Here is a 27,664-nt window from a genome sequence, read left to right on the forward strand (position 1 = left end):
ACCTACATGACGTTTGGATCACTGGCGAGATGGCCTTTAAAAAACATAGTATACGTATGATTCCGCCTTGCCATTTGTATGGTCAATACACTGATTCTAAATCCACACAATACTGCGTTGTCCGCAAACAGCAACTGACCGTTATAGAATTACTGGTGCAATAAGGGATACATTTTTGGGCATCGACGCAAAATAACCTCTAAATTACAAATGAGATTAATGACAGCAATATATATAAATAAAGTTTTAGTTGATTATGTAACATCAATAATGAAAGCCAAACGATTAGATATGTTTTAAGGTGCACAAGAGTACTTCATTTATATAGTTTTTATCATACCATGAAACAAATTGATCATCTTTGGACCGCGTGCTTTGTCTGACGAAACAGGGTTAATGGGAGCGTTAAATAAAAAAGAAAGACCTCTAATTCATACGATCATCGAAATTATATCAAGCGCATGTGAAATTGTTTGTTCTCATATACTTGTCTAAAAAGTTTTCATTTATCTTGAATAAATTTTTCTTTATTATTAAAATAAAAATCGTATGGCTATAAGCTAGATACATAGTATTATTCAGTGAAAGACAACTCCTGGACACTGCTGGAGTCCCGACAATACTTAAGTATGAAAGCCTTGAATTTGCAATGGTTGCAAGGAAGAAAAAAAGGACGTTATAAATATATGGAAGCCCGTGCATATCAATTATCTTGAACCATTTTTCAAGTTGTTTGCAGAAATGCATTTTAGATACCACATCGGTTACCATTAACGATGCCATTTGAAAATAACTATAGTCTACTTTCAATAATATTTATTGAAGGAAAATAAACATCTTCATATATAACTTAAAGACTGCGATGTTTTCGGATTTTGTACAACCAAAAAGCTTGTTAAAAGTTGTTTTGAATTTGACAAAGAGAAAGAAAGAAAGAGATTTTAGAAGTATTTTTGAAATTGAATATTAGACAGAAACATTATTTCATTGCATAGACTAGCCAGGCGATCATCTATGTTGAATCAATGATAGATGGTACATGTTACTAACAGAAATATAAGATTTAAAAGAATTTCTTTATGAAAATATTTTCTCATAAAATAAGAAAACATCGATCAATTATGTTTTTGGCAAATGACTATTCGTGATAGCACTGTAAAGAAATAAATATCAACTAAAAGCTTGTTAAACAAATTTCTTGTTTTCGTTTGTTCTAGTAATTGTTTCCACTTTATAACTGTGATATGTACTCTTCCATTCCAAGGTGTGAATCAATCATCACAGCGAGGCCAGAGGAACTTCCGTGAGTGCCTAATTAAGTGCTTACTCAGTGTCAGTAGGGGATTTATTTGAATACTGTTGAATTTTAGTCGTATCGACAGGATGACACGAGCCAATCAGGAAGCTAATTGTCATCAACCGATCACATATATAAAAGGTGCTGACATTACGGTACTTTAAACGGACTGAATATAGAGATGGATAACGATTTTAAGGACATGGAAAGCCATAATTTACGGGATGCAGAGAAAAACGCAAGTTTAAATCGTAATACACCAAGACTCCGAAAGAAGACAAAAAGGGCAGCTGATATTCCTGTTACAAAATTTCATGATTTGTACAGACCAACAGGAGAAATCTTAGGAAATGGTACTATTGATTCAGTGCAGACATTTATAAATATTTCCAACAGCAAAGAATATGCTGTAAAGATCATTAAAAACAACACGATCCGATCCAGCAGCAAAGTCTTCAAAGAAATAGAAATATACAACTTATGTCAAGGTCAGGAGAACATCTTACAGCTTTATGAATACTTTGAAGAAGAAGGTCGATTTTATTTGGTCTTTGACAAGATGTTGGGAGGAACCTTGTTTGACAATATTGAGAGAAGGGGTCATCTGACTGAGACAGAAGCCAGTTTAATAGTGAAATGCATCACACGAGCCTTGGATTTCCTCCACAATAAAGGAATAGTCCACAGGGATCTAAAGCTAGAAAACATATTGTGTGAAAAGAAAGAAATATTCCCGATACGAATATGTGATTTTGACTTGGCAAGTGGTGTGCCTGTTGAAAGTCAGAAGGATATGTGTTCCACGCCAGATCTCCTGACGCCAGTCGGCACAGCAGATTATATGGCTCCTGAAGTTGTTAAAGTTTGGCTTGGTGAATCCTTATCCTATGACAAGAAATGTGATCTCTGGAGCCTGGGAATAATCATGTACATCATGCTGTGCGGTTACCATCCATTTTATGGCGACTGTGGAGGTGGTTGTGGGTGGAACAGTGATGTGATGTGTCGGGACTGCCAGGACATGCTTTTCAGCAGCATCAAAAATGATGTTTATGAGTTTCCAGAAAACGATTGGAGTGTAATCTCAGACAGTGCCAAAGACCTCATTCGTCACTTGCTGGTGCGAGATCCACGCAAGCGTTATTCTACCGAGCAGGTCTTCAACCACCCCTGGGTATCTTGCCCACCGGCTGCTACTTCTCTTGCTACACCAACAATGCTTTCTAGGAATAGCAGTACCAAGGATTTGGAGCCATTTGCTGAGACTGCTATTTCAATCAACCGCATGCTGCAGCAGCATCTAATTATTCACAAGCCGCCAAGTTATCCTTATAATGACGAAAATGAGGGAAATGAAAACGATGAAATCAGTTCTGAAGAAATTGTAGTACCACCATTAAAATTGTCCCCATCTGCTTCCAGCTTGACAAAACATCAGTCAAGTTTGGTGCCCGGAACCAATGTTCGTTCAACAGAATTCGGTAGTGGCTGTACACTGCCGGGCATCAGTCATTCACAGGACGAATAGTTATTTAGTGATATTTTCATCTGAATAACTTTTATTTTGAAAATAATTACAAACACGTGACTAACTTTGCTACATCAAGTTTACGATAAGGACTGATTATTCAAAATATGCTGCCTTTGATGAAAAGTTTAGGATTTGTTCTGATTTTCATCAATCCAGATTGTCTTGTTTCGAAGAGTACATTTTAAGAGTGGGTGGGTGGGATTATACAACCTAAAGAGTTTTCATCTCTTATAATGTAGATGAAACAAATTGTCCGGAGTATATATGTGCATATATCACTTTCGTTGAATTGTTGCTAAAATGTAATTGACTTTTATTCTGTAAAATGCTGATTGTTGTAATAAAATACGACTGAATTTTATATGATCGTTAATACCAATTCATGGTTCTAAATGTCTTTGAAAGGAGAGATTATTCAGTATTTGTGTTAATAATCAACAAGTGCTTTGATTTTATAATTGTGCTGTTATTCATGAATGAGGTTGGTGGAATGTAAAATGTTCTCTGATGCTTAAATTGACGTGTCAAAATAGTGATATTTTATATCTAAAGTGCCAGTATATCACCAGGTGTTAATATGTAAATCTTACTCAGTTTGATTTCTAATATTTCTTCATTAACTAAATTCATACTAGCATCTTGATTTTTTTCTTCAGTGTATTTCGCAATTATATTTCATTCTCATTTATCGGACACTTGTAAGTTATAACAAATAGATATATTGGAGAATTGCATTTTTTAATAAAAAGTCCCATTTCTATGAAATATTGTTTTCCTTTGTGAAATTAAATTTTGTATTAGATGTGATTTGTAATTTTCAATAATCTCTCTCTCTGTCTATCTATCTATCAGAAAAATTATATTAGAAGAAACGAAACAACTCAGCTATGTACACATGTACAAATTTCTACCCCAAATTTCAATTTTTAGTTTTAACATACCCAATAAATCGAAACTCATTTGATACTTGGGAAATATATGTAGCTACTAAATTTCTGACTCACGCTTAAACAGATTTGTTCCGTTTAATTGGTAGTGTTGTGGTTTGAGCTGTGAAATAAGGATTCGGAAAATGTCCCCAAGGCATACGTGCTTAAAACAACACTTGACACAAGCGGCGACATGGATTAAGTCTGACAATAGGATAATCTGAAATGTTTGCACGATTCAAAGGAACTAACTGTTTTGGCTAATTACATTGAATAAATAATTACATGTTTATTGGTGAGCCATTTACTAAATACCGTGCTTATGTGCTGATTATCTACTTGTGATTGATGCTATTCTTTTGTAGACATGATGAACAGAATATTGTTTACTTGTTCTTTTAAAAACTAAACTATCAGAGCTTTATTAAACAGACATGATATCGCTTTTGATGCTTTGAGGATGCAGACCGACAAAGAAGTTTTCTAAAAATCAGATTCACTCAAATGATTTTCGGCAGATAATTATCATTGCATACACATATTTAAGTATAGTTTGTCTTTCCACACAACAATGTTTGCATGCAGTGCTACGGGTGAGATATAGAAACCACCTGTAATTGGTAATTCTCACAAGCTCCGCTGCTTTAAGGACATTACACTTTTCATAAAGGGGTCCCAAACTGAGAGTTAAGGCTCAAAGTAGAACAAAAGTTTGGAGTAAAAGTTTTGAAGGAAAGGATGACCACCGTCTGGGGCTTTCCTTCAGTATTTACACGAGTTAGGCTGCTGTACATGTCGGAGGACGCCAGGAGGGTGCCTCTTTTTACATACATTATGGGATTTGGTATCAAATCATGGTATAGATGATGCCATCAGTTTCGTAACTGTAGCAGGTGTGGTACCACGGGCCTTCCACCAACGGATTGTCCATAACCGGTACAACAACAAGAAAACATGCCTCAAAACTCAGTAATGATTGATGAAATGGCCTATGATCGTCAGAGGGTTCCAGATCCTGGGGGAGAGATGGAACAGATCTCAGGAAACCCACCCCACTGAAATGCCGCAACATCGAACCAGGTCATACTGGGTATGCAGTGCGAAATTGAGGTTGGAAGCTCAAACGGTCCTAAAACTTCTCAATCCACGTCCACATAATGGACTAGTTATACAAATACGAGTGCACGTGAGAAGAAGGGGGCAAAGGGTAAAAAAGGAAAACAACAAAGCAAACGAAACACAAAAACCTACCACCCCATATTTATTTATGGAAGAACCAAGTTTCTAGCATAAAACAAATCCGCTCATCGAGTCTAAAATAATAGTGAGCGAGAGTGAGGAGGTTGAGAGCCCTCAACACACAAATTTTCCACTGTCAATTTTATTATATGTTATTGCAATTGAAACATTATATAAGAATATTGAAAATAATAGCAATTAATTGGAAATTGGCGGGCAAATGACCCAGGAGCTCCCCCAAATTGAATCAAACAACAAGTGAAGGTTTTAGGAATATTTTATGGAAAGAATTTAGACGAACTTAATTACAACCAAATATTAAAGAAAGTTGAGGAACAGATAGAAATTTGGTCATAGGTTCTCTAAACCTAATGGAATTCTTACAAGCCTATAAGACCTACATTTATTGCCAAATTGATTATGTAACACAAAAATAGATTTGATAGAACCAATGATAAACATTCTTTTCTTTTCATGAAATCCTTATTTAATATGTACATGTTGAAATGTGAAAGTGACACAGATACCCCTATATGCATCCATATTAGACATATCCGCTCACCCGTACCCTCATATACACACACATACTTACACACACACACACACTTACTGCTCACACATACGTTGTAAAACGCTTATACTAATTTTACATAATACGTAAGTTTCTAGCTAACGTATAGGCGAGGAATTTATAATAATAAATTATTTTACGTCTACTTATCAATTAACATAATAACTTTACATAGAATTTAAAACAAATGAAATTACTATTCAAGTTTTAAATTTAGAGATATAGTATTGATTGAAATACAAAGTGTATACAAAGGTCATGTTAAAAGGATAGACAAGGTAAAGTACAGAAAAAGCTCGTGCGAAAAGAAGAGATAGTGTTAACACGTGCGGCTTGGGATATTCTTGAATTAACGTGTTGACCGGTAAACGTGGGTTGAAACATGCAGGCAAAAAGACGGTGTACTAAAGAATCAGGAGATTAGAAAAGGATACATAATTGGATATATTTAAAGAAAAAGGTAAGTAGTGAGTATTATTCTAGACTTATGCCACTTACTATTTAACAAATTTAAAGAGAACATAATAACCCAGCTAGACACCATTTGTCAATAAAGTGAAGAAGGTTAAGTCTGGAAATGTCAGCTCTGATTCTACATTTTAGGCGAGAGAGAAAGAAGAATAGCAAGGTGTTACTGGTTACCACTTCTTTATGATAATATGCATGGAAACATTTAATCCATATAGCATATTTGTATTCAGCGCATAATAAAAGCCACAAGTCCGCGATTTCAAGTTCCGGAAACAAGGCCCCATAGAAGAAACTTAGGATAAGACCACATTTAAGGAATGTAAAAAGTACCGAAGGAGTTTCGAGAGTTTTTTTCAGCCATTTAATTATGAGCTGTTGTAAAGCGAGTATTAAATTGCATTCGAAAATTAAATGATCAGTGATTTCAGTCCCACCGCAAAAAAAAGTGCATAACTTGAATTAGGGAATATTTTTAAAAAATATGTGTTTTACAGGTAAAATGTCGTGTATGATTTTAAAACACACATATCTAGTGATGGTGTATAGGAATTTATTTTGCAGGTGTTTCTTGTTGTTGAAATATTGGGGGAGTTTAAGTCATATAATTTGGTTATTTTGGGTTCAAGAAGGTGACTTTGTAGTTGTCGTTGATATAATATTTTTGTAGGGTCTTAACCAAAACTGAGACCAGGATTATTTTATGAATTGAGATTGAAATATAAATTATTCTGTTTATATGGATCCGTAGAATACGTTATATCCAACGGGATCTTCTTATATAAACCGCAAAATGAAGTGGGACTGGGACTATGCTATTTGCATCACAAACACACAATATATATTTTAAGTAGAATAAGGCACAGTTGTTCGTTACGAAGAAAACTTAGGAGTATCCGTCATTGAATCAGGGTATGAATGTTCAATCCTGTAACAATATAATACAAGAAAAAGACACGAGTTCGCACCCATCGGTAGTTCCAACCATGCTAGTTTATCTTAATTGCGTCTGCTAATTTCCACCTTCAGCCAGTGGTAATCAAGAATAGTTCAATTTTCAAAACTGCTCGACACACTACGGTCAGTATGAGACATCTTGGAGAAAATTCAATAATTGTTCGCCGATTTTGACGTTTGGACAACTAATGGCAGGCAGTGCCGTTTGCATTCGAATAGTCTTGGATTTCACCAGTGAACGAAAGGTAAGATCCGAACAACATCGAGTGCGCAGTTTTTCGGATCTTACCTTTCGGTCAATCGTGAAAAATGAACTCTTCTTGATTACGACTGGCTTACGTTGGAGATTAGCAGACGCTATTAGGATAAACTAACAGAGTCGGACCTACCGAGCGGTGGGGACTCGTGTCTTCCCTTGTGTTATATTGTTACAGGTTAGAAGCGTCATCCTTTGATTCATGGACGAATACTCCTAATTTTCACTGTAACGAACCCCTTTTAGAATAAGGCACTTTACAGATAATACCCAATATACCTGGGAGGCCGTATAAATTTATTTGTACCGATACCTATGTAAGCACAATCGGAGACTAGTAATCGGAATCTATATTGGGATGGAATACGGAAGAGATGGGAAGCTATCTCGTCTGCTTTTAACAAAGCGTGATGTTTATTCACCTACATGACGTTTGGATCACTGGCGAGATGGCCTTTAAAAAACAAAGTATACGTATGATTCCGCCTTGCCATTTGTATGGTCAATACACTGATTCTAAATCCACACAATACTGCGTTGTCCGCAAACAGCAACTGACCGTTATAGAATTACTGGTGCAATAAGGGATACATTTTTGGGCATTGACGCTAAATAACCTCTAAATTACAAATGAGATTAATGACAGCAATATATATAAATAAAGTTTTAGTTGATTATGTAACATCAATAATGAAAGCCAAACGATTAGATATGTTTTAAGGTGCACAAGAGTACTTCATTTATATAGTTTTTATCATACCATGAAACAAATTGATCATCTTTGGACCGCGTGCTTTGTCTGACGAAACAGGGTTAATGGGAGCGTTAAATAAAAAAGAAAGACCTCTAATTCATACGATCATCGAAATTATATCAAGCGCATGTGAAATTGTTTGTTCTCATATACTTGTATAAAAAGTTTCAATTTATCTTGAATAAGCTTTTGTTTATTATTAAAATAAAAATCGCATGGCTATAAGCTAGATACATAGGATTATTCAGTGAAAGACAACTCCTGGACGCTGCTGGAGTCCCGACAATACTTAAGTATGAAAGCCTTGAATTTGCAATGGTTACAAGGAAGAAAAAAAGGACGTTATAAATTTATGGAAGCCCGTGCATATCAATTATCTTGAACCATTTTTCAAGTTGTTTGCAGAAATGCATTTTAGATACCACATCGGTTACCATTAGCGATGCCATTTGAAAATAACTATAGTCTACTTTCAATAATATTTATTGAAGGAAAATAAACATCTTCATATATAACTTAAAAACTGCGATGTTTTCGGATTTTGTACAACCAAAAAGCTTGTTAAAAGTTGTTTTGAATTTGACAAAGAGAGAGAAAGAAAGAGATTTTAGAAGTATTTTTGAAATTGAATATTAGACAGAAACATTATTTCATTGCATAGACTAGCCAGGCGATCATCTATGTTGAATCAATGATAGATGGTACATGTTACTAACAGAAATATAAGATTTAAAAGAATTTCTTTATGAAAATATTTTCTCATAAAATAAGAAAACATCGATCAATTATGTTTTTGGCAAATGACTATTCGTGATAGCACTGTAAAGAAATAAATATCAACTAAAAGCTTGTTAAACAAATTTCTTGTTTTCGTTTGTTCTAGTAATTGTTTCCACTTTATAACTGTGATATGTACTCTTCCATTCCAAGGTGTGAATCAATCATCACAGCGAGGCCAGAGGAACTTCCGTGAGTGCCTAATTAAGTGCTTACTCAGTGTCAGTAGGGGATTTATCTGAATACTGTTGAATTTTAGTCGTATCGACAGGATGACACGAGCCAATCAGGAAGCTAATTGTCACCAACCGATCACATATATAAAAGGTGCTGACATTACGGTACTTTAAACAGACTGAATATGGAGATGGATAACTATTTTAGGGACATGGAAAGCCATAATTTACGGGATGCAGAAAAAAACGCAAGTTTAAATCGTAATACACCAAGACTCCGAAAGAAGACAAAAAGGGCAGCTGATATTCCTGTTACAAAATTTCATGATTTGTACAGACCAACAGGAGAAATCTTAGGAAATGGTGCTATTGATTCAGTGCAGACATTTATAAATATTTCCAACAGCAAAGAATATGCTGTAAAGATCATTAAAAACAACACGATCCGATCCAGCAGCAAAGTCTTCAAAGAAATAGAAATATACAACTTATGTCAAGGTCAGGAGAACATCTTACAGCTTTATGAATACTTTGAAGAAGAAGGTCGATTTTATTTGGTCTTTGACAAGATGTTGGGAGGAACCTTGTTTGACAATATTGAGAGAAGGGGTCATCTGACTGAGACAGAAGCCAGTTTAATAGTGAAATGCATCACACGAGCCTTGGATTTCCTCCACAATAAAGGAATAGTCCACAGGGATCTAAAGCTAGAAAACATATTGTGTGAAAAGAAAGAAATATTCCCGATACGAATATGTGATTTTGACTTGGCAAGTGGTGTGCCTGTTGAAAGTCAGAAGGATATGTGTTCCACGCCAGATCTCCTGACGCCAGTCGGCACAGCAGATTATATGGCTCCTGAAGTTGTTAAAGTTTGGCTTGGTGAATCCTTATCCTATGACAAGAAATGTGATCTCTGGAGCCTGGGAATAATCATGTACATCATGCTGTGCGGTTACCATCCATTTTATGGCGACTGTGGAGGTGGTTGTGGGTGGAACAGTGATGTGATGTGTCGGGACTGCCAGGACATGCTTTTCAGCAGCATCAAAAATGATGTTTATGAGTTTCCAGAAAACGATTGGAGTGTAATCTCAGACAGTGCCAAAGACCTCATTCGTCACTTGCTGGTGCGAGATCCACGCAAGCGTTATTCTACCGAGCAGGTCTTCAACCACCCCTGGGTATCTTGCCCACCGGCTGCTACTTCTCTTGCTACACCAACAATGCTTTCTAGGAATAGCAGTACCAAGGATTTGGAGCCATTTGCTGAGACTGCTATTTCAATCAACCGCATGCTGCAGCAGCATCTAATTATTCACAAGCCGCCAAGTTATCCTTATAATGACGAAAATGAGGGAAATGAAAACGATGAAATCAATTCTGAAGAAATTGTAGTACCACCACTGAAATTGTCCCCATCTGCATCCAGCTTGACAAAACATCGGTCAAGTTTGGTGGCCGGAACCAATGTTTGTTCAACAGAATTCGGTAGTGGCTGTACACTGCCGGGTATCAGTCATTCACAGGACGAATAGTTATTTAGTGATATTTTCATCTGAATAACTTTTACTTTGAAAATAATTACAAACACGTGACTAACTTTGCTACATCAAGTTTGCGATAAGGATTGATTGTTCAAAATATGCTGCCTTTGATGCAAAGTTTAGGATTTGTTCTGATTTTCATCAATCCAGATTGTCTTGTTTCGAAGAGTACATTTTAAGAGTGGGTGGGTGGGATTATACAACCTAAAGAGTTTTCATCTCTTATAATGTAGATAAAACAAATTGTCCGGAGTATATATGTGCATATATCACTTTCGTTGAATTGTTGCTAAAATGTAATTGACTTTTATTCTGTAAAATGCTGATTGTTGTAATAAAATACGACTGAATTTTATATGATCGTTAATACCAATTCATGGTTCTGAATGTCTTTGAAAGGAGAGATTATTCAGTATTTGTGTTAATATTCAACGAGTGCTTTGATTTTTTAATTGTGCTGTTATTCATGAATGAGGTTGGTGGAATGTAAAATGTTCTCTGATGCTTAAAATGACGTGTCAAAATAGTGATATTTTATATCTAAAGTGCCAGTATATCACCAGGTGTTAATATGTAAATCTTACTCAGTCTGATTTATAATATTTCTTCATTAACTAAATTCATACTAGCATCTTAATTTTTTTCTTCAGTGTATTTCGCAATTATATTTCATTCTCATTTATCGGACACTTGTAAGTTATATCAAATAGATATATAGGAGAATTGCATTTTTTAAATAAAAAGTCCCATTTCTATGAAATATTGTTTTCCTTTGTGAAATTAAATTTTGTATTAGATGTGATTTGTGATTTTCAATAATCTCTCTGTCTCTCTCTCTCTCTCTCTCTCTATCTATCAATCTATCTATCTATCTATCTATCTATCTATCTATCTATCTATCAGAAAAATTATATTAGAAGAAACGAAACAACTCAGCTATGTACACATGTACAAATTTCTACCCCAAATTTCAATTTTTAGTTTTAACATACCCAATAAATCGAAACTCATTTGATACTTGGGAAATATATGTAGCTACTAAATTTCTGACTCACGCTTAAACAGATTTGTTCCGTTTAATTGGTAGTGTTGTGGTTTGAGCTGTGAAATAAGGATTCGGAAAATGTCCCCAAGGCATACGTGCTTAAAACAACACTTGACACAAGCGGCGACATGGATTAAGTCTGACAATAGGATAATCTGAAATGTTTGCACGATTCAAAGGAACTAACTGTTATGGCTAATTACATTGAATAAATAATTACATGTTTATTGGTGAGCCATTTACTAAATACCGTGCTTATGTGCTGATTATCTACTTGTGATTGATGCTATTCTTTTGTAGACATGATGAACAGAATATTGTTTACTTGTTCTTTTAAAAACTAAACTATCAGAGCTTTATTAACCAGACATGATATCGCTTTTGATGCTTTGAGGATGCAGACCGACAAAGAAGTTTTCTAAAAATCAGATTCACTCAAATGATTTTCGGCAGATAATTATCATTGCATACATATATTTAAGTATAGTTTGTCTTTCCACACAACAATGTTTGCATGCAGTGCTACGAGTGAGATATAGAAACCACCTGTAATTGGTAATTCTCACAAGCTCCGCTGCTTTAAGGACATTACACTTTTCATCAAGGGGTGTTGGGGAAAACTAACTGAAATTCACTTTTCTGGTCTTCCCTTAGAGATCCCAAACTGAGAGTTAAGGATCAAAGTCGAACAAAAGTTTGGAGTAAAAGTTTTGAAGGAAAGGATGGCCACCGTCTGGGGCTTTCCTTCAGTATTTACATGAGTTAGGCTGCTGTACATGTCGGAGGACGCCAGGAGGGTGCCTCTTTTTACATACATTATGGGATTTGGTATCAAATCATGGTATAGATGATGCCATCAGTTTCGTAACTGTAGCAAGTGTGGTACCACGGGCCTCCCACCAACGGATTGTCCATAACCGGTACAACAACAAAAAAACATGCCTCAAAACTCAGTAAAATGATTGATGCAATGGCCTATGATCGTCAGAGGGTTCCAGATCCTGGGGGAGAGATGGAACAGATCTCAGGAAACCCACCCCACTGAAATGCCGCAACATCGAACCAGGTCATACTGGGTATGCAGTGCGAAATTGAGGTTGGAAGCTCAAGCGGTCTTAAAACTTCTCAATCCACGTCCACATAATGGACTAGTTATACTAATACGAGTGCACGTGAGAAGAAAGGGGCAAAGGGTAAAAAAGGAAAACAACAAAGCAAACGAAACACAAAAACCTACCACCCCATATTTATTTATGGTAGAACCAAGTTTCTAGCATAAAACAAATCCGCTCATCGAGTCTAAAATAATAGTGAGCGAGAGTGAGGAGGTTGAGAGCCCTCAACACACAAATTTTCCACTGTCTATTTTACTATATGTTATTGGAATTGAAACATTATATAAGAATATTGAAAATAATAGCAATTAATTGGAAATTGGCGGGCAAATGACCCAGGAGTTCCCCAAATTGAATCAAACAACAAGTGAAGGCTTTAGGAATATTTTATGGAAACAATTTGGACGAACTTAATTACAACAAAATATTAAAGAAAGTTGAGGAACTGATAGAAATTTGGTCATAGGTTCTCTAAACCTAATGGAATTCTTACAAGCCGATAAGACCTACATTTATTGCTAAATTGATTATGTATCACAAAAATAGATTTGATAGAACCAATGATAAACATTCTTTTCTTTTCATAAAATCCTTATTTAATATGTACATGTTGAAATGTGCAAGTGACACAGATACTCCTATATGCACCCATATTAGACATATCCGCTCACCCGTACCCGCATATACACACACATACTTACACACACACACTTACTGCTCACACATACGTTGTAAAACGCTTATACTAATTTTACATAATACGTAAGTTTCTAGCTAACGTATAGGCTAGGAATTTATAATAAATTATTTTAAGTCTAGTTATCAATTAACATAATAACTTTACATAGAATTTAAAACAAATGAAATTACTATTCAAGTTTTAAATTTAGAGATATAGTATTGCTTGAAATACAAAATGTATACAAAATTGTATAAGCGTGAAAGGTCATGTTAAAAGGATAGACAAGGTAAAGTACAGAAAAAGCTCGTGCGAAAGCTTGGGGTATTCTTGAATTAACGTGTTGACCGGTAAACGTGGGTTGAAACATGCAGGCAAAAAGACGGTGTACTAAAGGATCAAGAGATTAGAAAAGGATACATAATTGGATATATTTAAAGCAAAAGGTAAGTAGTGAGTATTATTCTAGACTTATACCACTTACTATTTAACAAATTTAAAGAGAACATAATAACCCAGCTAGACACCATTTGTCAATAAAGTGAAGAAGGTTAAGTCTGGAAATGTCAGCTCTGATTCTACATTTTAGGCGAGAGAGAAAGAAGAATAGCAAGGTGTTACTGGTTACCACTTCTTTATGATCATATGCATGGATACATTTAATCCATATAGCATATTTGTATCCAGCGCATAATAAAAGCCACAAGTCCTCGATTTCAGGTTCCGGAAACAAGGCCCCATACGAAGAAACTTAGGATAAGACCAAATTTAAGGAATGTAAAAAGTACCGATGGAGTTTCGAGAGTTTTTTCAGCCATTTAATTATGAGCTGTTGTAAAGCGAGTATTAATTTGCATTCGGAAATTAAATGGTCAGTGATTTCAGTGCCACCGCAAAAAAAGTGCATAACTTGAATTAGAGAATATTTATAAAAAATATGAGTTTAACAGGTAAAATGTCGTGTATGATTTTAAAACACACATATCTAGTGATGGTGTACAGGAATTTATTTTGCAGGTGTTTTTTGTTGTTGAAATATTGGGGGAGTTTAAGTCATATAATTTGGTTATTATGGGTTCAAGAAGGTGACTTTGTAGTTGTCGTTGATATAATATTTTTGTAGGGTCTTAACCAAAACTGAGACCGGGATTATTTTATGAATTAAGATTGAAATATAAATTATTCTGTTTATATGGATCCGTAGAATACGTTATATCCATCGGGATCTTCTTATATAAACCGCAAAAATGAAGTAGGATTCGGACTATGCTATTTGCATCACAAACACACAATATATATTTTAAGTAGAATAAGGCACAGTTGTTCGTTACGAAGAAAACTTAGGAGTATCCGTCATTGAATCAGGGTATGAATGTTCAATCCTGTAACAATATAATACAAGAAAAAGACACGAGTTCGCACCTATCGGTAGTTCCAACCATGCTAGTTTATCTTAATTGCGTCTGCTAATTTCCACCTTCAGCCAGTGGTAATCAAGAATAGTTCAATTTTCAAAACTGCTCGACACACTTCGTTCAGTATGAGATATCTTGGAGAAAATTCAATAATTGTTCGCCGATTTTGACGTTTGGACAACTAATGGCAGGCAGTGCCGTTTGCATTCGAATAGTCCTGGATTTCACCAGTGAACGAAAGGTAAGATCCGAACAACATCGAGTGCGCAGTTTTTCGGATCTTACCTTTCGGTCAATCGTGAAAAATGAACTCTTCTTGATTACGACTGGCTTACGTTGGAGATTAGCAGACACTATTAGGATAAACTAGCAGAGTCGGACCGACCGAGCGGTGGGGTGTCGTGTCTTCCCTTGTGTTATATTGTTACAGGTTAGAAGCGTCATCCTTTGATTCATGGACGAATACTCCTAATTTTCACTGTAACGAACCCCTTTAGAATAAGGCACCTTACAGATAATACCCAGTATACCTGGGAGGCCGTATACATTTATTTGTACCGATACCTATATTAGCACAATCGGAGACTAGTAATCGGAATCTATATTGGGATGGAATACAGAAGAGATGGGAAGCTATCTCGTCTGCGTTTATCAAAGCGTGATGTTTATTCACCTACATGAGGTTTGGATCACTGGCGAGATGGCCTTTAAAAAACATAGTATACGTATGATTCCGCCTTGCTATTTGTATGGTCAATACACTGATTCTAAATCCACACAATACTGCGTTGTCCGCAAACAGCAACTGACCGTTATAGAATTACTGGTGCAATAAGGGATACATTTTTGGGCATCGACGCAAAATAACCTGTTAATTACAAATGAGATTAATGACAGCAATATATATAAATAAAGTTTTAGTTGATTATGTAACATCAATAATGAAAGCCAAACGATTAGATATGTTTTAAGGTGCACAAGAGTACTTCATTTATATAGATTTATCATACCCTAAAACAAATTGATCATCTTTGGAAGCGTGCGTTGTCTTACGGAACAGGGTTAATGGGAGCGTTAAATAAAAAAGAAAGACCTCTGATTCATACGATCATCGAAATTATATCAAGCTCATGTGAAATTGTTTGTTCTCATATACTTGTATAAAAGGTTTTAATTTATCTTGAATAAGTTTTTGTTTATTATTAAAATAAAAATCGTATGGCTATAAGCTAGATACATAGTATTATTCAGTGAAAGACAACTCCTGGACACTGCTGGAGTACCGACAATACGTAAGTATGAAAGCCTTGAGTTTGCAATGGTTACAAGGAAGAAAAAAGGACGTTATAAATTTATGGAAGCCCGTGCATATCAATTATCTTGAACCATTTTTCAAGTTGTTTGCAGAAATGCATTTTAGATACCACATCGGTTACTATTAGCGATGCCATTTGAAAATAACTATAGTCTACTTTCAATAATATTTATTGAAGGAAAATAAACATCTTCATATATAACTTAAAGACTGCGATGTTTTCGGATTTTGTACGACCAAAAAGCTTGTTAAAAGTTGTTTTGAATTTGACAAAGAGAAAGAAAGAAAGAGATTTTAGAAGTATTTTTGAAATTGAATATTAGACAGAAACATTATTTCATTGCATAGACTAGCCAGGCGATCATCTATGTTGAATCAATGATAGATGGTACCTGTTACTAACAGAAATATAAGATTTAAAAGAATTTCTTTATGAAAATATTTTCTCATAAAATAAGAAAACATCGATCAATTATGTTTTTGGCAAATGACTATTCGTGATAGCACTGTAAAGAAATAAATATCAACCAAAAGCTTGTTAAACAAATTTCTTGTTTTCGTTTGTTCTAGTAATTGTTTCCACTTTATAACTGTGATATGTACTCTTCCATTCCAAGGTGTGAATCAATCATCACAGCGAGGCCAGAGGAACTTCCGTGAGTGCCTAATTAAGTGCTTACTCAGTGTCAGTAGGGGATTTATTTGAATACTGTTGAATTTTAGTCGTGTCGACAGGATGACACGAGCCAATTGGGAAGCTAATTGTCACCAACCGATCACATATATAAAAGGTGCTGACATTACGGTACTTTAAATGGACTGAATATGGAGATGGATAACGATTTTAGGGACATGGAAAGCCATAATTTACGGAGGAGAAAAAGAAAAACTGATACAATCTCATCCCAGGAAAGATCGTCATCGAAAAGGAAGCAAAACAAAGAAGAGGGAAAGCCCATAGAAACTGAGTCCTGTGAGGAAATAACAAACCTGGACAGTCAAAGTGAGGATGAAGAAAAGGGGCCAATGGAATCGGAAGTAAATGAAACAGAGGACAGTGGAGAAAAGAGAAAAGAAGATTTGGAAACGGACACGGACACAGATACAGGGACCAAAGAATCAACTCAAATGAGTAACACAGACAGCTCAATGCAACACACAATCAATAATACGGCCGAGAGTGGAAGCACTATGGACTCAGTACAGGGGTGTAGGGAGACCAGTGCCCCCTCCAGTGAATATTCACAATAAAATATGTAAATTATAATTGATAAATAACTAGTAAGAAATGAAAAGCAACACCCTGGTAAGTGACAGGAATGGAGGGAAAAGACTTACAGATCCTGTCAATAAATGTAAATGGTATAAGTAAAGAAAAATTGTTAAAATTTCCGGAAGACTTAAACTATGATGTGCTATTAATACAGGAAACTCATAATGGGTTTAAAGATAATATGAAATCATTAATGGAGGGCCGACTAAATGGAATCTTAATAACTAGCGATTATGTACACACAGATGTAAAAGGTGGGGGGGGATGGCAATGCTATTTAAAAACAAAAAGGGCCTAGCATGGGATTGAATTGAAGTAGGAGAGTTTTTCAAGGGGAGGATGATACACGTTATAATTGAAGAAACACATATAATTAACATTTACATGCCAGCGAATAGGGAACAAAAGAAAATATTTTTAGAACATTTAAATACATATATGGCGAAATTTGCCACAGAAAACATTATTATAGGGGGTGATTTTAATTGGGTGGGAGATAATATAGATAGGGAAGGTAACTTAGCACCAAACGATATTAGAATAAAACCAGATATGGATTACTTTATTAAAAAATACAAATTGATAGATGTGTATAGAATGCAGAATTTATTAAGAAAACAAAATACGTATGAATATAAAACAAACAAAGGGAGTCGTCTAGATAAATTTTATTGTAATAATAATGATAAAGATGTATATAAAGAAACTAACATTACTGATTTTAAAATATCAGATCATAAACTTATTAATATGACTGTAATAATCAAATCTAGAGAAATATGGGGAAAAGGTAGATGGATGCTAAACAACTCAATTTTAAAAGATGAAGATTTCATACAAACTACAAAAAAAGAGATAGATAAGCTTAAAAGTAGGGAAAATGCAGATATAATAATAGAGTGGGAGAAACTTAAAGGCAAAATTAAGGAAATAGCGATTGAGCACTGTAATATAAAAAGTAGGAAACTAAAAATGGAAAGGGAAGCAATTAGATATCAAATGCAAAAGCTGAATAAAACCCATAATACAGAAACTAGATTAAAAAACAGATTGGAAGAAATAAATAAATTAGAAAACAGGGGTAGAGAAATCAGGGCATGGAAATATACGGGGATCTACAAAAAAGCTGAGGGGTTATATAAAAGGGAAGAAAAAAGAATGGGGGAGATAAAACTATGAATAAAATCAAAACTAACACAACAACAACAACAACAACAATCACAGGGAAAGAGGAAGTTATGAAACACATTATGAATTATTATGCTACACTTTACGAATCTCAGAAAATAGCAGATAATGAAATTGATAACTACTTAAACCAAATACCTTGTGATAAAATTAAACTCGATTTTAAAAAATTGTGATGACTTTATCTCGCAAGAGGAAATTTTAGAGAGTATAAACTCAATGAATAAGGGGAAATCATCAGGAGGAGATGGACTCTCTGCAGAGTTCTACATGACATTCTGCGGAGAGTTGTTGCCCATTCTCGAATGGTTATATAACAACATATTTTTACGAAATAAGGAAATGACAGAAACGATGAAGGGGGGGGGGAATAATTATTTTAATATACAAGGGGAAGTGGGATAGGGAAGATTTGAAAAACTGGAGGCCCATCTCCCTCCTTAACACAGACTGCAAGATACTGAGTAGAATATTAAGTAATAGACTAAAAAAGGGAATAGGGGATATAATAAATATAAATCAAACCTGTGGGCCAAAAAATAGGGACATACAACATAATATTCCAAACATAAGCACAATAATCGAATATCTACAAAATAAGGGACAAAAAGCTGCTATGGTACTTTTTGACCACGAAAAAGCCTTTGATAGAATAGAGCATAATTATATACAAAAAGTCCTGGAAAAATTTGGATTCGGAGAACCCTTCCGAAAATGGACTAAAATACTATATAATAACATAACTTCTAGAGTACAAAATAACGGAGCAATGACAGAACAATTCGACATAAAACGATCAGTGCGGCAAGGGTGCCCACTATCCATGCTATTATACGTAATAGCAATTGAAATGCTGAGCATTAGCATAAAACTAAACAAAGAAATTAAAGGTATAAAAGTTCCAAATATTACAGATGAAGTGAAAATGCTACAACATGCAGATGATTGCACCAACTTTATAGACGATCCAAAATCCTTTGAACACCTAATAAAGGAATATGAGAAATTTGGACAAGCGTCTGGATCAAAAATAAATCAAGACAAAACGGAAATATTAGAGATAGGCAACTGGCGTGGTATGCACTCAAGCATACCTGCCCATGTATTCAAAGATACCGTTAAAGCACTCGGGGTGTGCTTTGGCAAAAACGAAGAGAAAGAAAACTGTAAAAAAATGGAAAGTGAGATTAAACGGAATGTTGATATCTGGGCACTTACGCCGTTATGCTTAATGGAACGAGCCCAAGTGGCCAAAACATATATGTACAGTAACCTTACTATATAATGAAATCAACCAACATAAATAATGTAATATTGAATAATATAGACAAACCTATAATTAAATATATATGGGATTTTAAATTACACTACGTAATAAAAGAAATTTTGTATAAAACGAGAGATTGGGGGGGGGGGGATTTAGGAATACCAAGCCCATTAATTTTAAAAACTACTAATATACTAAATAGATTTAAACGACTGAGCGACGATCCAAAATTACCATGGGAAGGGATATATATATATATATTGGTTTGGGTTCGTTTTACGGAATAGGGAGGGGATATACAAAAATAATAATGTTATGAAATTACTGGAAGCACCTAGAAAATATAAAAGTATAAAGGACTTATTAATGAAATATAGAGATAAAAAAGAATTTTGGGACTTAGACGAAAAACTCTCATATAATTGGATTAGAAATGACATGACCAAAAATATATTAACTAAAGTAGAAAGAGAAAACCTATATGTGAACTGGAAGAATGCATGGGGGCACTGGTCTAGATTAGGGTCTCTGAAAATACAAAGCCTCACCTTCAAATACATGCATGATGCGTGGTTGACAGGAGAGGTGGCAGCGACACGGCGTATGGTCAGAGTACCGCCAAAATGTCCGCTGTGTAAAATAGGGTCTTATACTAAAAGACATATAATTTTATACTGCAGAGAAACACAAAATGATAGAACAATAATGATAAATGAAATAAATAAAAATAGTATATTTAAGCCGCAAAGTCTACTGTACTTTGACGGGCATTTTAATAAAGAAACGCTATATAAAATTTCTAGTTTTATAGTAAACACCATTAAAATATGTGGCCCAATTAAATTTTAGTATACAATAGATTTCAAGAGGGAAAGTACAGATAATGAGGCCATGGGGCTATGTCACATGGCGCTACCGCGAAGTGAACAGGCCCATGTAAGAGTCTGGAAAAGAACCCTCTTGAGATCACCTACTTTACAAAAAACTAATAAAAATGAAGACCTTTTCTTCTTCCTTCTTTGCTAACTTAAAAAATTTATATTATTTTTTTCATTATTCTCTCAAATATTACTTTAAACCAAGTTAGAAATATTTATAATTAAAAGATAGACCAGCTCCATGGGGGAGAAGCATAATAATTAAAAAATATGTGAAACCTCCCTGGAGCTCAGTCTAATCTAATTAAGAAAGGTGATATAGCACATTCACAGGAATCAATAAGATTAAAAAATTAAGGGGATATCACCTTTCTCCCAAATTCAAAAAGTACAAACAGGATCTTCCGTGGTATGAGAACACGATATATAGTAGGAAAACGTATACACTACAAGAATTTGATTTAACAAGCTATCCCAACAAAAACACATTATAGCATACATAACCCATAGCACAAACATATAACAAACATGGGATGTAGGAGACCCTAGCAAGGTCACAGAGAAAACGAAATAGAGGAAGTTTAACCGAGAGGATAATTTAAATCACTCTCGGAGATACTCCTCTAAAGATACACTAGGGATTGAATAAATACCCGAACTCCTAAATTCACGTTACAAAAACGATGAAATAATACATTACACCATATCTGGGGGAAAACAAAAACACATAAATAGTTTATGTAATTAGGATGGGGGGGGGCATCTGTCTGGTGCCCCCCCCCCCCAAAAAAAAAAAATTAATTTTCGGGATGCAGAAAAAACGCAAGTTTAAATCGTAATACACCAAGACTCCGAAAGAAGACAAAAAGGGCAGCTGATATTCCTGTTACAAAATTTCATGATTTGTACAGACCAACAGGAGAAATCTTAGGAAATGGTGCTATTGATTCAGTGCAGACATTTATAAATATTTCCAACAGCAAAGAATATGCTGTAAAGATCATTAAAAACAACACGATCCGATCCAGCAGCAAAGTCTTCAAAGAAATAGAAATATACAACTTATGTCAAGGTCAGAAAAACATCTTACAGCTTTATGAATACTTTGAAGAAGAAGGTCGATTTTATTTGGTCTTTGACAAGATGTTGGGACGAACCTTGTTTGACAATATTGAGAGAAGGGGTCATCTGACTGAGACAGAAGCCAGTTTAATAGTGAAATGCATCACACGAGCCTTGGATTTCCTCCACAATAAAGGAATAGTCCACAGGGATCTAAAGCTAGAAAACATATTGTGTGAAAAGAAAGAAATATTCCCGATACGAATATGTGATTTTGACTTGGCAAGTGGTGTGTCTGTTGAAAGTCAGAAGGATATATGTTCCACGCCAGATCTCCTGACGCCAGTCGGCACAGCAGATTATATGGCTCCTGAAGTTGTTGAAGTTTGGCTTGGTGAATCCTTATCCTATGACAAGAAATGTGATCTCTGGAGCCTGGGAATAATCATGTACATCACGCTGTGCGGTTACCATCCATTTTATGGCGACTGTGGAGGTGGTTGTGGGTGGAACAGTGATGTGATGTGTCGGGACTGCCAGGACATGCTTTTCAGCAGCATCAAAAATGATGTTTATGAGTTTCCAGAAAACGATTGGAGTGTAATCTCAGACAGTGCCAAAGACCTCATTCGTCACTTGCTGGTGCGAGATCCACGCAAGCGTTATTCTACCGAGCAGGTCTTCAACCACCCCTGGGTATCTTGCCCACCGGCTGCTACTTCTCTTGCTACACCAACAATGCTTTCTAGGAATAGCAGTACCAAGGATTTGGAGCCATTTGCTGAGACTGCTATTTCAATCAACCGCATGCTGCAGCAGCATCTAATTATTCACAAGCCGCCAAGTTATCCTTATAATGACGAAAATGAAAACGATGAAATCAATTCTGAAGAAATTGTAGTACCACCATTGAAATTGTCCCCATCTGCTTCCAGCTTGACAAAACATCAGTCAAGTTTGGTGCCCGGAACCAATCTTCGTTCAACAGAATTCGATAGTGGCTGTACACTGCCGGGCATCAGTCATTCACAGGACGAATAGTTATTTAGTGATATTTTCATCTGAATAACTTTTGCTTTGAAAACAATTACAAACACGTGACTAACTTTGCTACAACAAGTTTGCGATAAGGATTGATTGCTCAAAATATGCTGCCTTTGATGCAAAGTTTAGGATTTGTTCTGATTTTCATCAAACCAGATTGTCTTGTTTCGAAGAGTACATTTTAAGAGTGGGTGGGTGGGATTATACAACCTAAATAGTTTTCATCTCTTATAATGTAGATGAAACAAATTGTCCGGAGTATATATGTGCATATATCACTTTCGTTGAATTGTTGCTAAAATGTAATTGACTTTTATTCTGTAAAATGCTGATTGTTGTAATAAAATACGACTGAATTTTATATGATCGTTAATACCAATTCATGGTTCTGAATGTCTTTGAAAGGAGAGATTATTCAGTATTTGTGTTAATAATCAACGAGTGCTTTGATTTTATAATTGTGCTGTTATTCATGAATGAGGTTGGTGGAATGTAAAATGTTCTCTGATGCTTAAAATGACGTGTCAAAATAGTGATATTTTATATCTAAAGTGCCAGTATATCATCAGGTGTTGATATGTAAATCTTACTCAGTTTGATTTCTAATATTTCTTCATTAACTAAATTCATACTAGCATCTTGATTTTTTCTTCAGTATTTTTCGCAATTATATTTCATTCTCATTTATCAGACACTTGTAAGTTATAACAAATAGATATATTGGAGAATTGCATTTTTTTAATAAAAAGTCCCATTTCTATGAAATATTGTTTTCCTTTTGTGAAATTAAATTTTGTATTAGATGTGATTTGTAATTTTCAATAATCTGTCTGTTTGTCTATCTATCTATCTATCTATCTATCTATCTATCTATCAGAAAAATTATATTAGAAGAAACGAAACAACTCAGCTATGTACACATGTACAAATTTCTACCCCAAATTTCAATTTTTAGTTTTAACATACCCAATAAATCGAAACTCATTTGATACTTGGGAAATATATGTAGCTACTAAATTTCTGACTCACGCTTAAACAGATTTGTTCCGTTTAATTGGTAGTGTTGTGGTTTGAGCTGTGAAATAAGGATTCGGAAAATGTCCCCAAGGCATACGTGCTTAAAACAACACTTGACACAAGCGGCGACATGAATTAAGTCTGACAATAGGATAATCTGAAATGTTTGCACGATTCAAAGGAACTAACTGTTATGGCTAATTACATTGAATAAATAATTACATGTTTATTGGTGAGCCATTTACTAAATACCGTGCTTATGTGCTGATTATCTACTTGTGATTGATGCTATTCTTTTGTAGACATGATGAACAGAATATTGTTTATTTGTTCTTTTAAAAACTAAACTATCAGAGCTTTATTAAACAGACATGATATCGCTTTTGATGCTTTGAGGATGCAGACCGACAAAGCAGTTTTCTAAAAATCAGATTCACTCAAATGATTTTCAGCAGATAATTATCATTGCATACATATATTTAAGTATAGTTTGTCTTTCCACACAACAATGTTTGCATGCAGTGCTACGGGTGAGATATAGAAACCACCTGTAATTGGTAATTCTCACAAGCTCCGCTGCTTTAAGGACATTATACTTTTAATCAAGGGGTCTTGGGGAAAACTAACTGAAATTCACTTTTCTGGTCTTCCCTTAGAGATCCCAAACTGAGAGTTAAGGCTCAAAGTAGAACAAAAGTTTTAGAGTAAAAGTTTTGAAGGAAATGATGGCCACCGTCTGGGGCTTTCCTTCAGTATTTACATGATTTAGGCTGCTGTACATGTCGGAGGACGCCAGGAGGGTGCCTCTTTTTACATACATTATGAGATTTGGCATCAAATCATGGTATAGATGATGCCATCAGTTTCGTAACTGTAGCAGGTGTGGTACCACGGGCCTCCCACCAACGGATTGTCCATAACCGGTACAACAACAAGAGAACATGCCTCAAAACTCAATAAAATGATTGATGAAATGGCCTATGATCGTCAGAGGGTTCCAGATCCTGGGGGAGAGATGGAACAGATCTCAGGAAACCCACCCCACTGAAATGCCGCAACATCGAACCAGGTCATACTGGGTATGCAGTGCGAAATTGAGGTTGGAAGCTCAAACGGTCTTAAAACTTTTCAATCCACGTCCACGTAATGGACTAGTTATACAAATACGAGTGCACGTGAGAAGAATGGGGCAAAGGGTAAAAAAGGAAAACAACAAAGCAAACGAAACACAAAAACCTACCACCCCATATTTATTTATGGTAGAACCAAGTTTCTAGCATAAAACAAATCCGCTCATCGAGTCTAAAATAATAGTGAGCGAGAGTGAGGAGGTTGAGAGCCCTCAACACACAAATTTTCCACTGTCAATTTTACTATATGTCATTGCAATTGAAACATTATATAAGAATATTGAAAATAATAGCAATTAATTGGAAATTGACGGGCAAATGACCCAGGAGCTCCCCCAAATTGAATCAAACAACAAGTGAAGGCTTTAGGAATATTTTATGGAAACAATTTGGACGAACTTAATTACAACAAAATATTAAAGAAAGTTGAGGAACAGATAGAAATTTGGTCATGCGTTCTCTAAACCTAATGAAATTCTTACAAGTCGATAAGACCTACATTTATTGCCAAACTGATTATGGAACACAAAAATAGATTTGACAGAACCAATGATAAATATTCTTTTCTTTCCATAAAATCCTTATTTAATATGTACATGTTGAAATGTGCAAGTGGCACAGATACTCCTATATTAGACATATCCGCTCACCCGTACCCGCATATACACACACATACTTACACACACACACACTTACTGCTCACACATACGTTGTAAAACGCTTATACTAATTTTACATAATACGTAAGTTTCTAGCTAACGTATAGGCGAGGAATTTATAATAATAAATTATTTTACGTCTACTTATCAATTAACATAATAACTTTACATAGAATTTAAAACAAATGAAATTACTATTCAAGTTTTAAATTTAGAGATATAGTATTGATTGAAATACAAAGTGTATACAAAGGTCATGTTAAAAGGATAGACAAGGTAAAGTACAGAAAAAGCTCGTGCGAAAGAAGAGATAGTGTTAACACGTGCGGCTTGGGGTATTCTCGAACTTACGTGTTGACCCGTAAACGTGGGTTGAAACATGCAGGCAAAAAGACGGTGTCCTTAGGGATCAAGAGATTAGAAAAAGATACATAATTGGATATATTTAATGCAAAATGTAAGTAGTGAGTATTATTCTAGACTTATACCACTTACTATTTAACAAATTTAAAGAGAACATAATAACCCAGCTAGACACCATTTGTCAATAAAGTGAGGTAGGTTAAGTCTGGAAATGTCAGCTCTGATTCTACATTTTAGGCGAGAGAGAAAGAAGAAGAGCAAGGTGTTACTGGTTACCACTTCTTTATGATAATATGCATGCATACGTTTAATCCATATTGAAAATTTGTATCCAATGCATAATAAAACCCACACGTCCGCGATTTCAGGTTCCGGAAACGAGACCCCATACGAAGAAACTTAGGATAAGACCAAATTTAAGGAATGTAAAAAGTACCGAAGGAGTTTCGAGAGTTTTTTTTCAGCCATTTAAATATGAGTTGTTGTAAAGCGAGTATTAATTTGCATTCGAAAATTAAATGGTCAGTGATTTGAGTTCCACCGTGCATAACTTGAATTGAGGAATATTTTAAAACAATATGCGTATAACAGGTAAAATGTCGTGTATGATTTTAAAACACACATATCTAGTGATGTTGTATAAGAATTTATTTTGCAGGTGTTTTTTGTTGTTGAAATATTGGGGGAGTTTAAGTCATATAATTTGGTTATTTTGGGTTCAAGAAGGTGACTTTGTAGTTGTCGTTGATATAATATTTTTGTAGGGTCTTAACCAAAACTGAGACCAGGATTATTTTATGAATTAAGATTGAAATATAAATTATTCTGTTAATATGGATCCGTAGAATACGTTATATCCAACAGGATCTTCTTATATGAACAGCAAAATGAAGTGGGGTTGGTTTTGTTTGCAGAAATGCATTTTAGATGCCACATCGGTTATCATTAGCGATGCCATTTGGAAATAACTATAGACTACTTTCAATAATATTTATTGAAGTAAAATAAACATCTTCATATATAACTTAAAGACTGCGATGTTTTCGGATTTTGTACAACCAAAAAGCTTGTTAAAAGTTGTTTTGAATTTGACAGATTTTAGAAGTATTTTTGAAATTAAATATTAGACAGAAACATTATTTCATTGCATAGACTAGCCAGGCGATCATCTATGTTGAATCAATGATAGATGGTACATGTTAATAACAGAAATATAAGATTTAAAAAAAATTCTTTATGAAAATATTTTCTCAAGAAATAAGAAAACATGGATCAATTATGCTTTTGGCAAATGGCTATTAAGTGCTTACTTATTGTCAGTACGGGATTTATTTGAATACTGTTAAATTTTAGTCATATATTTGGAAATTGCATTCTTTCATATAAAAAGTCCCATTTCTATGAAATATTGTTTTCAATTGTGAAATTAAAATTTTGAATTAAAATTTTGTATTAGATGTGATTTGTAATTTTCAATAATCTATCTATCTATCTATCTGTTAGAAAATTATATTAGAAGAAACGAAACACCTCAGCTATGTACACCTGTACAAATTTCTACCCCAAATTTCTATTTTTAGTTTCAACATACACAATAAATCGAAACTCATTTGATATTTAGAAATATATGTAGCTACTAAATTTCTGACCTCATTCGTCACTTGCTGGTGCGAGATCCTCGCAAGCGCTATTCTACCGAGCAGGTCTTGAAC

At 34.8% G+C, this 27,664-nt stretch overlaps 3 pseudogenes; all 3 read left to right on the forward strand.

The window, feature by feature from the left end:
• The first annotated feature begins 29 nt into the window (after nt 1-29).
• LOC149804227 (MAP kinase-interacting serine/threonine-protein kinase 1 pseudogene) lies at nt 30-2,825 on the forward strand (annotated as a pseudogene).
• A 6,315-nt stretch (nt 2,826-9,140) lies between these two features.
• Nucleotides 9,141-10,493, forward strand: LOC149804228 (MAP kinase-interacting serine/threonine-protein kinase 1 pseudogene; annotated as a pseudogene).
• An 11,327-nt stretch (nt 10,494-21,820) lies between these two features.
• On the forward strand, nt 21,821-22,780 carry LOC149804229 (MAP kinase-interacting serine/threonine-protein kinase 1 pseudogene; annotated as a pseudogene).
• The last annotated feature ends 4,884 nt before the right edge of the window (nt 22,781-27,664 follow it).

The sequence above is a fragment of the Sinohyriopsis cumingii genome, chromosome 2, assembly GCF_028554795.1.
Source record: "Sinohyriopsis cumingii isolate HCF-2022 chromosome 2, ASM2855479v2, whole genome shotgun sequence".
NCBI classification, from domain to species: domain Eukaryota; kingdom Metazoa; phylum Mollusca; class Bivalvia; order Unionida; family Unionidae; genus Sinohyriopsis; species Sinohyriopsis cumingii.